General features: G+C 36.1%; 1 protein-coding gene across 1 annotated transcript in view; it reads right to left on the bottom strand.

The window, feature by feature from the left end:
• The window catches only part of LOC101712253 (zinc finger protein 705B-like), a 54,523-nt gene that overhangs the window by 17,982 nt on the left and 21,148 nt on the right, over positions 1-15,393 (bottom strand). The gene's annotated exons all lie outside the window — the stretch shown is intronic.

Raw genomic sequence — 15,393 nt, forward strand, 5'->3', positions numbered from 1 at the left:
AATTTGCAAATATCTGCTGTTTATTCCCCAGAAAGCCACTTCAAATTTATGCCAGTGTCACCTCTGAGTCTCTGAATGGGCCTGTCTGCCTGTTGTGTTGGTCTCAAGCTGTCTCCTGAAAAGGGAAATAAATGAGTTGCCAGAGGCAGAATGTGATCACGCCCAGTGTCCCTGCTTTATGGAGTCATGCTTGCTGCAGACAGAGTGAAGCCTCCACTCTCCTGGGTCCTCCCTCACCTGGCAAGGGAGATCCTGCTCAGTGCTCCTCTCAGACACTGCTTCCCAGTGGGGCTTGCCTATGGCCCCCAGGAGGCTGTGCACAATGCCACACTCTGGCTTTGTGTTCTTGCTGTCAGGTCAGGAGTCTTCATTTTCTATTTCTTGAAATTCCCTAAGTCACAAGAATAAAAATAATGGCTTATTTGAGGAAATAAATAAATAAAATAACAATCCTGCCTGTGTTCTATATAAATATACCTGGATTTCATAACTATTTTTCTACCTCCTAACAGATATCTCACAGCTGAGGCATATTTACTTAAAATTTAGCCCTTCTAGTATTAATAAGCATTGAAATGATTTTTCCTTTTGTGTGCATGAAATGTTCATTGTAATGATAAAATATTAAACCAACCAATTAAAGATACATAAATCAATATGTCATGAATGCAATATCTTCTGAAAAATTTTCTGAAATATGAATCGGTAGAAAAAAACAGCATGTAATCTAAGGGTCCTCCTTTGTAACAGCAGGTACAAAGACTAAAGAGGAAGGAAATGTGTTTTCCACAAGAATTTTAATGCAGTTGAAATGTCAGAAGTATACAGGTTCAGTCTAAACCCATCCATGTAATTAGAAATCATTATGTTTACATACAAATATTAAGGTAATTTTAACTTAATTGGCCACTGAGCTACTAGATTTCCTTTTTTTTCTTCCTGAAATTCTTTTATTGGTATACGTTAGGTATACAATACATTTACATTTGACATTGGGAATTGTACCTTTACATAATGCATCTTGGTTCTTACTTTTTCCCCATTCCCTGCCCTTTCTTCACCCCCTCCACCCTTCCCTATTTACAAAGACTTTGTTTCCATTTTTTCCATTTCTCATAATTTTTCCTTTCCCTTCTTTACTTTCGCCTACACGTCCCACTTCCCCTAACCCTTTGGACCTTTTCTTCCTATTTCACATTATCAATTATACCTTTTAAACATTGGTACATTTTAGGTATACAATGTAATAACATTCATCATTGGAAATTTGCATCTTTACATAATCTCTCTTGGTTCTTATTTTTCCCCCTTCCCCTGCACTCTCTTCAACTCCTCCATCCCTCCCTTTTTACAAAGACTTTGTTTCCATTTTTTTCCATTTTTTCATATTAATTCCATTTCCTTCTTTTCTTTTCCTTACCCTCCAATTTCCCCTTCCCCTTTGCCCCTTTTCTTCCTATTTCACATTACCTATTATACATTTAGTCCTTATTTACACTTTCAGTTTCCCACACTAGAGAAACTATTCAGTATTTACACATGTGTGTCCTATTTATTTCACTTAATAGTATCACCTCAATGTGCATCCATTTAGCTATAAATGTCTCTGATCTCTCATTTTTTATGGCTAAGTAGTACTCCATTTTATTTTTTAAAAAACATTTTCTTTATCCAGGCTCCAGTTGATGGGCATTTGGGCTGTTTCCAAGGTTTAGCTATTACAAATTGTGCTGCTATGAACATGGGTGCACATATATCACTGTCGTATGATACTTTTAAAGCTTTGGTGAAGATACCCAGCAGGGGAAGATCTGGGTCAAATGGGACTTCCAGTCCTGCTTCTTTGAGGTATCTCCATACTGATTTCCATACTGGTTGCACCAGTCTACACTCCCACCAGTAGTGGAGGAGGGTTCCACTTTCCCACAGCCCCAGCAGCATTGGTTGATTTCATGATAGCAGCCATTCTTTCTGGAGAGGGCTGGAGTCTCATCATTGTTTTCATTCTCATCTCTCGAATTATCAGTGATGTTGAACATGTTTTCATATGTTTACTTGCTGTTTCTACTTCTTTGCCTGAGAAATGTCTGTTCATTTCAGATACCCATTTCTGGATTGAGTCTTCAAATTTGGGAGGTCTGATCTTTTTAAGTTCTTTATAGATTCGAGATGGTAGGCCTTTGGCTGAGGAACAGCAAGTGAAGATTTTTTCCCACATTGTAGGTTGTCTCTTCACACTGTTGGTGGTTTCTCTTGCTGTGCAGAAGCTTTTTAAAAACAAGAGATCCCACTTGTTGATTTTTTGTGCAACTGATGTTTTGTTCATGAAATCTTTTCCTACATCAATATCTTCAAGAGTTATACCTGTAAGACTGAGGGCCTTACCAAATGCTCCGAGGAGCTGACTAGTGAAGCACACCCAGGAATCCTAGCGGTGCCTTCAGAATGTAAGACCAAGAGCCTTACCAAATGCTCCAAGGAGCTGACTACAGCGAAGAACACCCGGGAAGGAACACACCGGCCAAGTTGGGAAACAGACCTTTATTAGTCTGGCCAGAAGGCACTCCCGAAGCAAAATAGCTTAGAGAGGCAACTGGCTCAGAATCCGAGGCTGTTTTTATAGGGGGTTGAGGGGGAAGTTAACATATCAAAGAAAAGGGGACAAAGGTTAGTGGTCGACTGTCACATATTGATGGTTAGCAGACATCTGCAGCTTGTTCTAACAATTGTGGTGCCTGGAATATCAGTTCTGGATAAACAAAGAGTTGAGTAGTTTACTCTGGGACCCTAGATCAGTTACAGATCCCTATCTAGCATCTCTAGACTAACAAACATCTCCATCCATTAACTCACATTTTAATCACAATGGGGCTGGAGGATCTAGTGTCCTTAGACTAACAAGCATCTCCATCTATTAACTCACATTTTAATCACAATGGGGCTGGAGAAAAAGGGGCAAAGGTTATGCAGTCCCACATACCCAAACTCTGTTCCAGCCAGTTCAGGGTTTATATTTTAATATTTAGATCTTTAATCCATTTTTATTTTAGTTTAGTGCATGGTTGGAGATATAGTTCTAGTTTTAATCTTTGGCATGTTGAAACTCAATTTTTCCAGCACCATTTGTTAAAGAGGCTATCTTTCCTCCAGTGAAGGTGTTTGGCTCCTTTATCAAAGATGAGATGGCTGAATGTGTCTGGAGTTGCTTCTGCTTCTTCTAATCTGGTCCTCTGGTCCTCATGTCTGTTTCTTTGCCAGTACCATGCTGTTTTATCACAGTAGCTTTGTAGTATAGTTGCAAGTTGGGGATTGTGATACCCCCTGCCACATTTCTGTTACCTAGAATTGCTATTGCTCTTCTGGGTCTATTGTTCCAAATGAATTTTTGGATTGTTTTGTCAAGTTCCATGAAGTATGCTGCTGGGATCTCAATTGGAATTGCATTGAATCTATATAGCAGTTTTGGAAATACGGCCATTTTCACTATATTAACCCTTCCTACCCAGGACCAGGGTATGTCTATCCATTTTCTGATGTCATCTTCAATCTCTCTTTTCAGAGTGCTATAATTTTCAGAGAAGAGGTCTTTGATTTTTTTTGTTAGGTTGATTCCTAGGTATTTCAATTTTGGGGGGGCTATCTTGAAAAGAATTCTTTGCCCTATTTCTGTCTCAGTGAGTCTCTTGTTTGTGTAGAGGAAAGCTATTGATTTTTGTGGGTTGACCTTGTAACCTGCTACTCTACTGAATTTGGATATTGAGTCTAGAAGACTTTTAGTGGAGTTCTTGGGGTCTTCTACATAGAGTATCATGTCATCTGCAAATAATGACAATTTGACGTCTTAATTTCCTATCTTTCTTCCTTTTATTTCTTTCTCTTGTGTAATTGCCATGGCTAATGTTTCCAAAACTATATTGAATAGGAGTCAAGATAGTGGACATCCTTGTCTTTTTCATGATTTTAGTGTGAAGAATTAATTTTTTGACCATTTAGTATGATACTGGCTATTGGTTTTTCATAGATGGCTTTTATCAGATTGAGGTAGAGACCATGTATTCCAACTTTTTGAAAGGTTTTTATCATAAATGTATCTTGGATTTTGTCAAATGCTTTTTCTGCATCTATGGAGATAATCATACAGATTTTGTCCTTGGCTCTATTGATATAGTCTATTACATTGACTGATTTGCAGATGTTGAACCATCCCTGCATCTCTGGGATGAATCCCACTTGGTCAGGGTCTATGATCTTCTTGATGATCTTCTGCATTCTATTTGCCAGTATCTTATTAAGGATTTTTGCATCTATGTTCATTAGTGAGATTGGCCTATACTTCTATTTTTTGATTGGTCATTCTCTGCTTTGGAGATCAAGTTGATGCTTGCTTCCATGAATGAATTCGGGAGTATTGCTTCCCTTTCAATTTCATTGAGGAGTTTAAACAATAGTGCCAGTAGTTCCTCTCTAAATGTCTTGTAGAATTCAGCAGTGAAGCCATGAGAACCTGGGCTTTTCTTAGTTGGTAAGTTTTTAATTACTTTTTCAGTTTCACTGGTTAATATTGGGTTGTTCAGGTGCTCACTTCGGCAGCATATATACTAAAAAAAATTGGGTCGTTTAGAATTTTTAGGTCTTCTTCTTTCAACTTTGGTAATTCATATATATCTAGGAATCTGTTCATTTCTTCTGTGTTTTCCATCTTATTGGCATATAGATTCTTAAAGTAGGTATTGATGATCCTCTGTATTTCTGCTGGGCCTGTTGTAATATCACCCTTTTCATTCCTAATTACATGGATTTGGCCCTTTTCTTTCCTCTTTCTGATAAGGTTGGCTAAGGGTGTGTCAATTTTATTGTTTTGAAAAACTAACTCATGGTTTCATTAATTTTTTGTATCATTCACTTAGTCTCCATTGAATTTATTTCTGCTCTGATGTTTATAATTTCCTCCATTGTATGAGCTTTGCATTTGTCTTGCTCTTCTCTTTCTAGAAACTTGAGGTTCAGCATCAGGTTGTTTAATTGGGCTCTTTCTGTTTTCCTAATATGAGTATTCACTGGTATGAATTTCTCAAATAAGACTGCTTTCATTGTGTCCCATATATTCCAATATGTTTTATTGTCAATATCATTTTATTGAAGGAAATGTCTGATTTCTTCTTTAACTTCTTCTGTGACCCATTGGTTATTCAGAAGTTTGTTGATCAATTTCCATGGTTTATGAAATTTTTATAGTTTCTTTCACTATGGATCTCCAATTTCATCACATTATGGTGATAATATACAGTGAATAACATCAATTCCTTTGCACTTACTTAAACATGTTCTATGAGCAAGTATGTAGTCTGTTTTGGAGAACACCCTATGTGCAGCTGAAAAGAATGTGTATTCTGATGTTGTGGGGTGGAACACTCTGTAAACATCTACGTTCATTTGTTCAAGAGTTTGATTGATTTCTCTTATTTCATTACTTATTTTTTGTCAAGTTGATCTATCTATATGTGACAGTGGGGTATTGAGGTCCCCCACTACTATTTTATTAATACATATATGACTTTTCATGTCCATTTCTATTTGTTTTATATTGTTGGTCGCACTAGTGTTTGGTGCATAGGTATTCATGATTGCCATCTCTTCCTGTTGGATTGTTCACTTTACAAAGATGTAGTGTCTTCTGTGTCTCTCTTAATCAGTGTTGGTTTGAAATCTACTTGATCTGCAAAGAGGATAGCTACTCCTGCTTTTTTTCGGGTTCCTGTCACATGGAGTATTGTTTTTCACCCTTTAACTTTCAGTCTATGAGTTTCTTTTTGAATTAAGTGTGTTTCTTGTATGCAGCATATTGTGGGATTTTGCTTTTTGACCTATTCTGCCAGTCTATTTCTTTTCATTGGTGAATTGAGACCATTAAATTTGATGGTTATAACTGAAACACATTAACTTATCATTCTCCTGACATTTTCTTTTTGTTAGATTCTCCCCCTTTATATTTAATTTCTTATCACAGCCGATGGGTTCATTCTGCTGTGCTCCCTGGGGTTGTGATCCTCATTGTTTGTTCCTAGGATATTGTCTAAAATTTTTTGGAGTGCTGTTTGGTATTCATGATCTCCTAACATGCTCTTTGTCATGAAACCATCTTATTTCTCCATCAATTTTGAAAGTTCATTTTGCAGGGTACATCATTCTGGGTTGGAGGCTATTTTCCTCTAGGCCTTCAAATACATTACTTCAAGCTCTTCTTGCCTTGAGGGTTTGTGTTGTGAAGTCTGCTATGATTCTGATGGGCTTTCCTTTGTATGTGATTTATTTCTTTTCTCTATCTGCTTGTAGAACTTTGTTTTTCTGTTGGGTTTCTGGAACCTTAACAATTATATGTTTATGTGTAGATTTTTTTTGATCAAGGCTATTTAGAGTCCTATATGCCTCACTTATCTGTATGTCAAGTTCTTTTCCCCTGCTTGGGAAGTTTTCTGCCATTACATCTGTGAACAGTTTTTTTTATGTCATCTGCACTCTCTCCTGTTTCTTCTTTGACTCCAATCAGTCTTATGTTATTCTTCTTTGCATTGTCTAGCAGCTGCTGGGTTGATTTCTCATGGTCCCTTACAATTTTGAAGCAATTTTTTTTCATGGTCACTAATTGCAATCTTACCTTCTATGTCTGAAATTCGGTCCTCACATTGGCTCATTCTGCTGTGTAGACTTTCAATGGCATTTTGATCTCCTGGAAATCTGTTTGCATCTGTTTCAAGGAGTCCATTTGTTTCCTATGTTGGGATTCCATCATGTTCCTCAGCTTTTCTCTAGATTTATTAATCATGTCTTACACTATTAGCACAATCTCTGCTTTATTCCAAGAAATTATTTCTGATTTCATTTTTTCCAGATCCTCTTTTGTTGCCAGTTCAAGGAGACCAGGTGGTTGAGTATCACAGTGTTCCAGCTCATTTTCCTTTGGAGTTGGTTGCTCTAGGTGTTCTGGAAGTTTGGTTTTGAGCCTTAAGTGTCCTTTCATTTCGACATGGGGGAGGGGATGCTGTTGGGGCCTGCATGGCTCACCTCCTCTCAGCTGGGAGTGGTGGAACAGTGGCCCAGAAGCCCCTTCCTCTGGGCTGATCGCAGTGGAACAGGAGGCCTAGAGCCCCTTCCTTTGGGCTGAGAGAGGTGGAATGGTGGCCCTGAAGCCCCTTCCTCTAGGCTAGGAGCAGTGGAACAGTAGCTTGGAAGCCACTACCTCTGGGATGAGAGCAGTGGAATAGCAGCCTACAGGCCCCATCCTCTGGGCTGGGAGTGGGGAAACCTAGTAGATTTTCTTATAGCTAACATTTATTCATGTAAATGATAGATACCATACAGAGAATGAAACATTTTTTCCTTAAATGTTTAATACATGCTAGTGTAAACAATCACATTTTAGTATTTATTATATTTGAATGTCTGCTTTCCAATTTTCCATTGGTTAACCATTTTCACAATATAAGAACTCTTGAAATATATATAAAACTTGTATAATAATCAGATATAAAATCATGATCAAATTTATGAATATTTAAATATTTTCATGTCAATATCTACTATAATTTTATTTCCCAGGCTTTATATTTGCTGATGGTATCCATGATGTATCTATAATAAATCTTCTAAGTTCACTTCATTTTCAAAATCATATATGATCATATTTGAATTTGCTCATGACCTTGTGAGATTTTCTGAGATAACTCAGTCCTATTTTTTATTCATAAAAATGTTAGGAAAGATATTATAGATTTATCTTCACCTATAAAAATTGTGACCTAGTCAGGAAACAGGAACATATATCCAGTAAGGCTGAATTGGCAATACCTTGGCTGATAACATGCACCTCTCCATTAGACACATTTCAGAATCCCAGACACAGCACCAGGAATCACCTTCAGTTCATTCTGTGGAAGTCTCCTGGGCTCATGGGGACAAAAGACCTACTAAGATACTAACCCTAACTACTCCATGTCCTCTGAGAAAAGATCAGACCATCTGGAAATCCTTAGCAGAGCTCACATTCAGTAGTTGAAGGTCACTAAGTCCTAAAATATTACATATTCTTGTTCAGTCAAAACACCTTTTATAGCAGTATTCAAGGAACAATGAGTTTTGTAGTGAAAACCAGCACCACTAGCTAGTTTCAAAATTGTCTCAGTATTCACAAGATTTCAAGGATTGTGGTGCTGTCTGTGAGCAATTACATGAGTGACCTCTTCTCTATGATTTGTTCTATAATGAGAATATAAAGTAAATTGTTCCAGTCACCTGAGCACTGATTTTAAACCATTGCTATTTTTTCGTTGGTGGTTTTGCTTTTTCTTAATAATTCTAGGGATGGAGTATGAGGATTTCACAGGAAGCTACATCCACAGTTCTTTTATATGTTCTAGCTGATACTATCTTGTGTTAATGTGGCATAAAAACCTTCAAACAAACTAACATGCATACATACTCTGGCTCCAGTAGCAAATATTCTAGGACAACTTTGGTGTCAAGAAAGGCCAGTGCTGAAATAGAAATCCTGCATGTAATTCTCAGCTCACACTGACAAACATGGATTTCCTCATTTCCTCTATGGATTCTTTGTTCATTGTTTATGTTTGTGTTTTTATAAGAATCATTTTTATGCCTCAGATGAAAACAACTTTATTATGACGTACCATTTTCATATGCTGTTCATTTTTTCTTATTGTGCTATACTGAGACAAAATTCTGATGCATTTGTTTTAAAAGAAATCTGCTCAATCTATGAATTCATTTTTTGAAAATTATTTCATTGGTGTATTTTAGGTATACAATACATTTACATTTATCACTGGTTTCTTGTACCTGTACCTGATGTATCTTTGTTCTTATTTTTTTCTGCATTACCTGTGTGCCCTTCACCCCCTCCACCCTTCCCTATTTACATAGATTTCATTTCCATTTTTTTCTTTTCTCATAATTTTTCCTTTCCTTTCTTTCCCTTCCCCTTCCCTTCCCACTACCCCTACATCTTTGGACCTTTTCCTATTTCAAATTATCAATTAATCATTTTTTCAATCTATTATCAATGGACAACCTCAAGACAAATACCTCGAAAATCACCAAAGGATATTTTACCAAAATACATGATATTTTAATACTATTCAACATTTTCCATCTTTCCTTATTCACTTTGCCAGGCTGTGTTAGATTGTTAAATTTCCAATTCTGAAAAAATATTTGAAAAATATAGGCAGATTAATGCTTCATATAACAGAAAGAAGGGATGTTGTGGTTTCATATAATGCAATTTTTACTGACAAATGTCTACATTTGTGATTATGCCACTAATATCCTTGTGTGTATACATATATTTCCCATAGAACTTTATACTCATTCAATGATACATGCAACTCTTAATATCATTATTTTACATATGTATTGGAAAAATACTTTGATATATTTGTAGAGTTTTTTGTTTAATAGCATACTTCTAAAATTACTAGCTATTATTTGTGGGTAAATAATCTGTATAATAGACATGCAGTCTTAAATAATATAACGATGTTTCTTTGGACAGTTTGAACTTCTAACATTGAAATGACATCATACAAATGTTATTTAGCCCTAAAATATGCACTCTACTTCAAGGAACCTGCTTTAGTTTTTTAAAATTTATTTAATAAAACTTTACAATATATGTGAAATGTTTTTGTAATAATTTGTATATGTTTTATTTATTTTAATAAATATGTTTCATGATAAATACTTTAAAATTGCATATATTTTTCCTCGGTTAAATCTGACTTGAAATTCAGTGGACAAACTTACAAGTCTGTAATGTAAATTTCAGGAACATTTTAGGTTATCCATGTGCTCAATTTTTCTTCAAATATATGTACATCCACATTGCATATTATTTCAAAAATATATCCAATCTGCATATGTACAGTTTGAATCAGACATGGATCATTGAAAAATATGTCTTATGTGAAGAATATGCTGGCTTTGATCCCAGATAGATCTGTTCTGATTTTACAAAATCGTATTTCAACCTATGTGTCTTTTAATGTCAAAGACAATATTTGCATTCATAATATTCCAAATCCTTTTATATTCAATATTACTTTCATTGCCATGAGTTCAGCACATGTTGCTTATAGCTATTGGGAGTAATTTTAAGCAGAAGATTCAATATAACTAGAAGTTATTTGCTTAGTTACTTCTCATATAATGAACAATGTAGCATCATTTTCTTTTACTTATTTGAGTATTTCTGACCCGATTTCACTTCTGAAATAAACCAATTTAAATTTTTGATGTACATCACAGAGACAATTTTTAACCATTAGCTCCTTGTTAGATATCTACACAAGTTACCGTAAGTATGCAGGCCTGGTTGTGATGGATATTTGAACACTATAAAAGATTCACTGGTAATTTCCCTCAGAAAATGGGACACATAATACATCTTAACACAGAGTCATTTTTATTTTACTTATATAATTATTCTTGGCAATGCATTTTCTAAACACTAATAAATTCATTTTGATTTAAATTCTGGAAATCAAGCCCAGCACCTCCCTGACAGTGGAAATGGATTATTAATTTAATATGCCTGACAACCTACTGGAGATCTACTAAAGGACATTTCTATGTGTGCCTGGAAGAGTGCTGGGTGTGCAAAATTAGGTAACTTCATGGGTCTCTGGCCCATTCTTCTCCAGTTCTGTTCTTTGTTCTCCTTCCCACCTTGCAAGAAGTGAGTAGTTTTGGCACCTTATGCCCTTTTACCATGATGCTTACTTATCGGAGCAAGAGAACCCTGGACTAAGGCTTATAACAACATTAGCCAAGTTTTATCACTCATCATGTAAGGTACGAGTGTTGGTTTTGTTTCCTGAGCAATAAGAAAGCATAGCAGCAGAGTAAATAAAATCAGAAAGTGAGGTAACTTCTCAGACTGCACTAGACTTTGTGATTGAGCAGCCTCTGGAGATTGATTGTCTAAGGGTTTAGAAATGTTTGGAAATGTAGTGTAGAAAACTCGAATGCAGTATGCAGAGGCTTGTAGGAGATTCTGTTGAAAAATGAGAACAGCAAAATATTTGCAGTAATTTGAAAAGAAAGGTAAATGTCATAAGGTTTCCAATTCAAATCATGGCTTATTTAGAAATTACACTAAAGAGAAAGCATGGTGTGCTCTGACCAACATTTTATTTTTTTTGCTTCCATTGTACGAAATTTTGTAGATGGCTACATGTAAAGTCAATCAACTTACTCATCCAAAATAGGATTCAATTAAGTATTCAAACTGTGGTGTGGGTATTCCTGTTTGCATTTAACAAGTTTTGTACAATATAGAGATTAAAGAATAGAGCTGAAATATTTTTAAACTTAAATATTGTGCACAAAATCTCCAATGAAATGTTTCACCCAAAATAAATATGGTACTGAATAGATTAAAGACATTAAAAAGCATTCAGGCAACTTGAATTTGGTTGAAAACAGGGTACGTCTCCTGTATCTTAACCATCACAGAAACACTATAGGTCCCACAAGTTCCACACTCAACTATGCAAAATTATAATTCATTTAGGAATAATGTCAGTGAGGGCCCAGCTCAGATGGAACATGGAGAAAACTGGTTCTCTATATAGACAAGAGATGAACTGTGACAGCTGAGTACAGTCCTGATTCCATAGGATTTGTTCTACTGTGTTTACTCATCAGGTCAGGCACAGACTTCACAGGGGAGGTCGGCAGTGTCTGGCTCTTGGTGGAACTAGCAGCAGAGCTATGTATTTACCATGTGATGCTGGGTTTACTGACACAAAGAATGAAAGAGTTGTGAGATGATAGATGATTCCAGCATATTCCTAAACAAGGTCTGCGATGAAAGGAGATGTTCTGATTAAAGGTGGTTGAGAATACATTTAAAGTTAATGGGGGAAGTCAAAGCTGCAAGGAACATGGTGTGTGCCATAAGGAAAGCAGGAAACAGAGAGGAGATTGTGTCCAAGTCCGGCAATGTACGCTGCATCTGGGAAAGCCATAGTGAAGAGGCCAACACTGCTGTACTCATCACCTAGATCTATCCAGGGACTGCACACAGGACTATAAAATCTAAAGATTTATAAGCTCGATTGGTACTTCTCATTGATAAGACTTTCTTTGCTCTACTTAAGAAATGCTAATGATTACCAAGTTATATCTACATATATAGTATACTTTTAAAATTTGGGTTATTATGTAGGGGTATTACAAAATGCTTAGATACATTGTGTGGAGTGTGTACATGAGCACAACTTAGTTCTTTAGTTTCAGTTGTTTACAACTGACTTTCTGTTGATTCTCAGAGGACACATTGTGCTTGTTATATTGAGCATAATTATATAACAGGGCCAGGCAAGTTGGAACTATAGAGATGCACCACACTCTGAATTAAATGGAATCCTTTATTATAACCAGGCTGACTCAGAGTGGGCTCGGGCCTCCAAAAACTCTGGACAAAGGAAAGGCAGTTTGCAGGGTCCTTTGAAGGGCTCTTCTATTTGGGGAGGGCTCAGGGAGAGGGGAGCACAAGCAGAGATTCACAGGAGCAGAACTTTGCTAAGCTAGTGGGGGTTGGGGAAGTTCCACAAACTTTAGTTAAAAAACGTCCCACAGGTGCAGTAGTCCTCTGTTTACAAGATAGCAAAGATAACATAGTTGGAGACTACTCTAAAAAAAAATCACGAAGATTGTTGTAACATATATTACCAGACTCACACAGGATGCACTGGTCTGTTATACATTAATTGAGGGAACTCCCAAGGGGGAAGGGGAAGGTGACCCATCACAATTAGAAGTTTTGATTCTATGATAGTGTGCATAATTTTTTATCATTTAAGATGAATGGATGAACATATGATTGTTTTTACTTTGTGTTTTAGGGAGATGGATTTGGATGTGAAAGACCAGTTATAAAATATGGTGGCTAAGTAGAAATGTGAAATTGGTTTGTGAGATACTTGCTGAGGGGATCAGAGAGCATATGGCTCAGTGTATACGAGTCAATGATTGTGTCATGGCTTTGTGTACTGCATGTGATTAGTGGAGAAATCCTCATGGCTGTGATTCCCCACTTCTGTTCCCTTCTGCTATAAGTGAGCACATTTGATCCACCACACAGTGTCATTGTGAAATTTCTTCCTTGAACCCAGTTGATCTTGAAGTGAAATATTTGAATTCATGATAAAAACTAAAATTCTCTCAAATTATTTATGTATTTCTTTGTTGCCTCTATCAGAATCCTGGCCAATATATATCCATATATATTTGCTTTTCTCTATTATGAAATTTGATAATTTAATGTCCCTTCAAAAAATTAAATTGTGCTTTTATTCACAGATGGCTTAAAATTGTATTTCATATTTATATATTCAAATGTGACGAAAACTAGGATTCTTTGAATATAGAAAGCACACTGCATTTAATGAAATCTTTCAATTTAATTATTATTTGTTATAACATTGGTTACAGAACTCTAATAAACATGACATTTTTAAAAACAGAACATTGATTCATTAAAGGGTTTATTTTCCATTTTTAAAAAATATTATACCAGATATTCACTCTAACAAGTTTTGTAAGTTATTTACATACTGATTGTTCTTCTTGTAATAAAGAAAATGTTGTGACATATTGAGTATCTGTAATCAAAGAACTGGCTCTATTTAGATGATAAAAATAGAGCTGAGGATTTAGGTCAGTGGTGCTGTTGCCAGCCTTACAAGTGCAATGCACCCAGTTTGATCCTGGGCACCAAAAAAAAAAATAGATGATAAAAATTGTTGTGAATGTGCCTTTGAACAAGCTTAATTCAATTCTGTACATTTTGATGGAAATATCAGGTATCCTATGAGATAAAAAGTGAGAGATCCCTCCATCTATCCTCATACTGCACTTGTAGGAAAAGGCAAGGGTCACAGGACAGCAAAAACACTTCAAATAATAGTAATTAAGTAATTGACCCTGGACCTTGTGCCTTGGTAACCTGATAAAAATGGAGAGGAAAGTCAAGCTCCTTCCCATATCATCCCATGGCATGTATGTAATCTGCTAAAATTGGTAGGAAGCCATTGAGAGAGACAAAGCCACCTGGGTGGAAGAAATTCTCTAAAAATTAAGACTTTTAAGCGACCCTGAAAATCTATGCTCATCAGAAGGTTTATACACCTAAATTCATGCATTAAAATTGCATTAAGTATTACAAAAGAACTCTCAGATTTTTTCCTAATGTTTTATTAGTTTAATTAAAATCACAGTTGTTATTCTGTACATAAATTGTATTGAATTTGGTTTTGGGAAAGTTAATGAATTTTTTGCACATATCCTTATTTAAAATTTCTAGGTAATCACACTATCCCATATGAATATTAAGTCTAAAACACTGAAGTCATTCCCACACTTAGTATATTCATGTGTTTTCTCTCTTGTGTGAGTTCTCTCAGGAAGACTAAGTGACATAATTTACTGACAGCTTTCCAACACAGGGAATATGGAAGATTTCTCTCTAGAGTGTGTTTTCTCATGTTGCCCAAGGCTGGATAAATGAGTGAAGGGTTTCCAATAGCATTGAGATTTATATGGTTTCTATCCTTTGTGTTTTCACTCGTGTTTACTAAGGGTGACTGGATTGAGTGAAAGCTTTCCCACACAGATGACATTCCTATGGTTTTTCTCTTCTGTGTGGTTCTCTTATGCCTCTTAAGGTTACATGAAAAAGTGAAGGCTTTCCCACATAGATGACATTCATATGGTTTCTCTCCTGTGTGCATTCTCTTATGCTGTTTAAGGTTAGATGAATCAGAGAAAGCTTTCCCAAACAGATGACATTCATATGATTGCTCTCCTGTGTGTGTTCGCTTATAATTTTTAAGTTTAGATAAATGAGTGAAGGCTTTCCCACACAGATGACATTCATATGGTTTCTCTCCTGTGTGTGTTCTCTTATGTCCACTCAAGTGATTTGACTGTGTGAAAGCTTTCCTATACAAATCACATCGATAGGGTTTCCCTCCTGTGTGTGTTCGCTTATGATTTTTAAGGTTAGATGAATCAGTGAAGGCTTTCCCACATAGATGACATGCATATGGTTTCTCTCCTGTGTGTGTGCAATTATGCCTTCTGAAGTTAGAAAAATGGGTGAAAGTATTCCCACACTGCTGGTATTCATACTGTTTCTCATGTGTCTGTGTTCTCTCATGCTGATGTTTAAGAAATGGACTGAAAGTTTTTCTGCACATGCAACCTTCATATGGCTTCTCAGTTATATTACTTTGTGTGTGACCTCTAAGCTCAGCACAACTTCTAAAGCCTTTACCACATTGATGGCATTTGTTTGAACCTTTTCCATATTCA

This window comes from Heterocephalus glaber, unplaced genomic scaffold, assembly GCF_053883595.1.
Source record: "Heterocephalus glaber isolate CG9 unplaced genomic scaffold, H.glaber_assembly_v1.0 deba00001460, whole genome shotgun sequence".
Classification (NCBI taxonomy): domain Eukaryota; kingdom Metazoa; phylum Chordata; class Mammalia; order Rodentia; family Bathyergidae; genus Heterocephalus; species Heterocephalus glaber.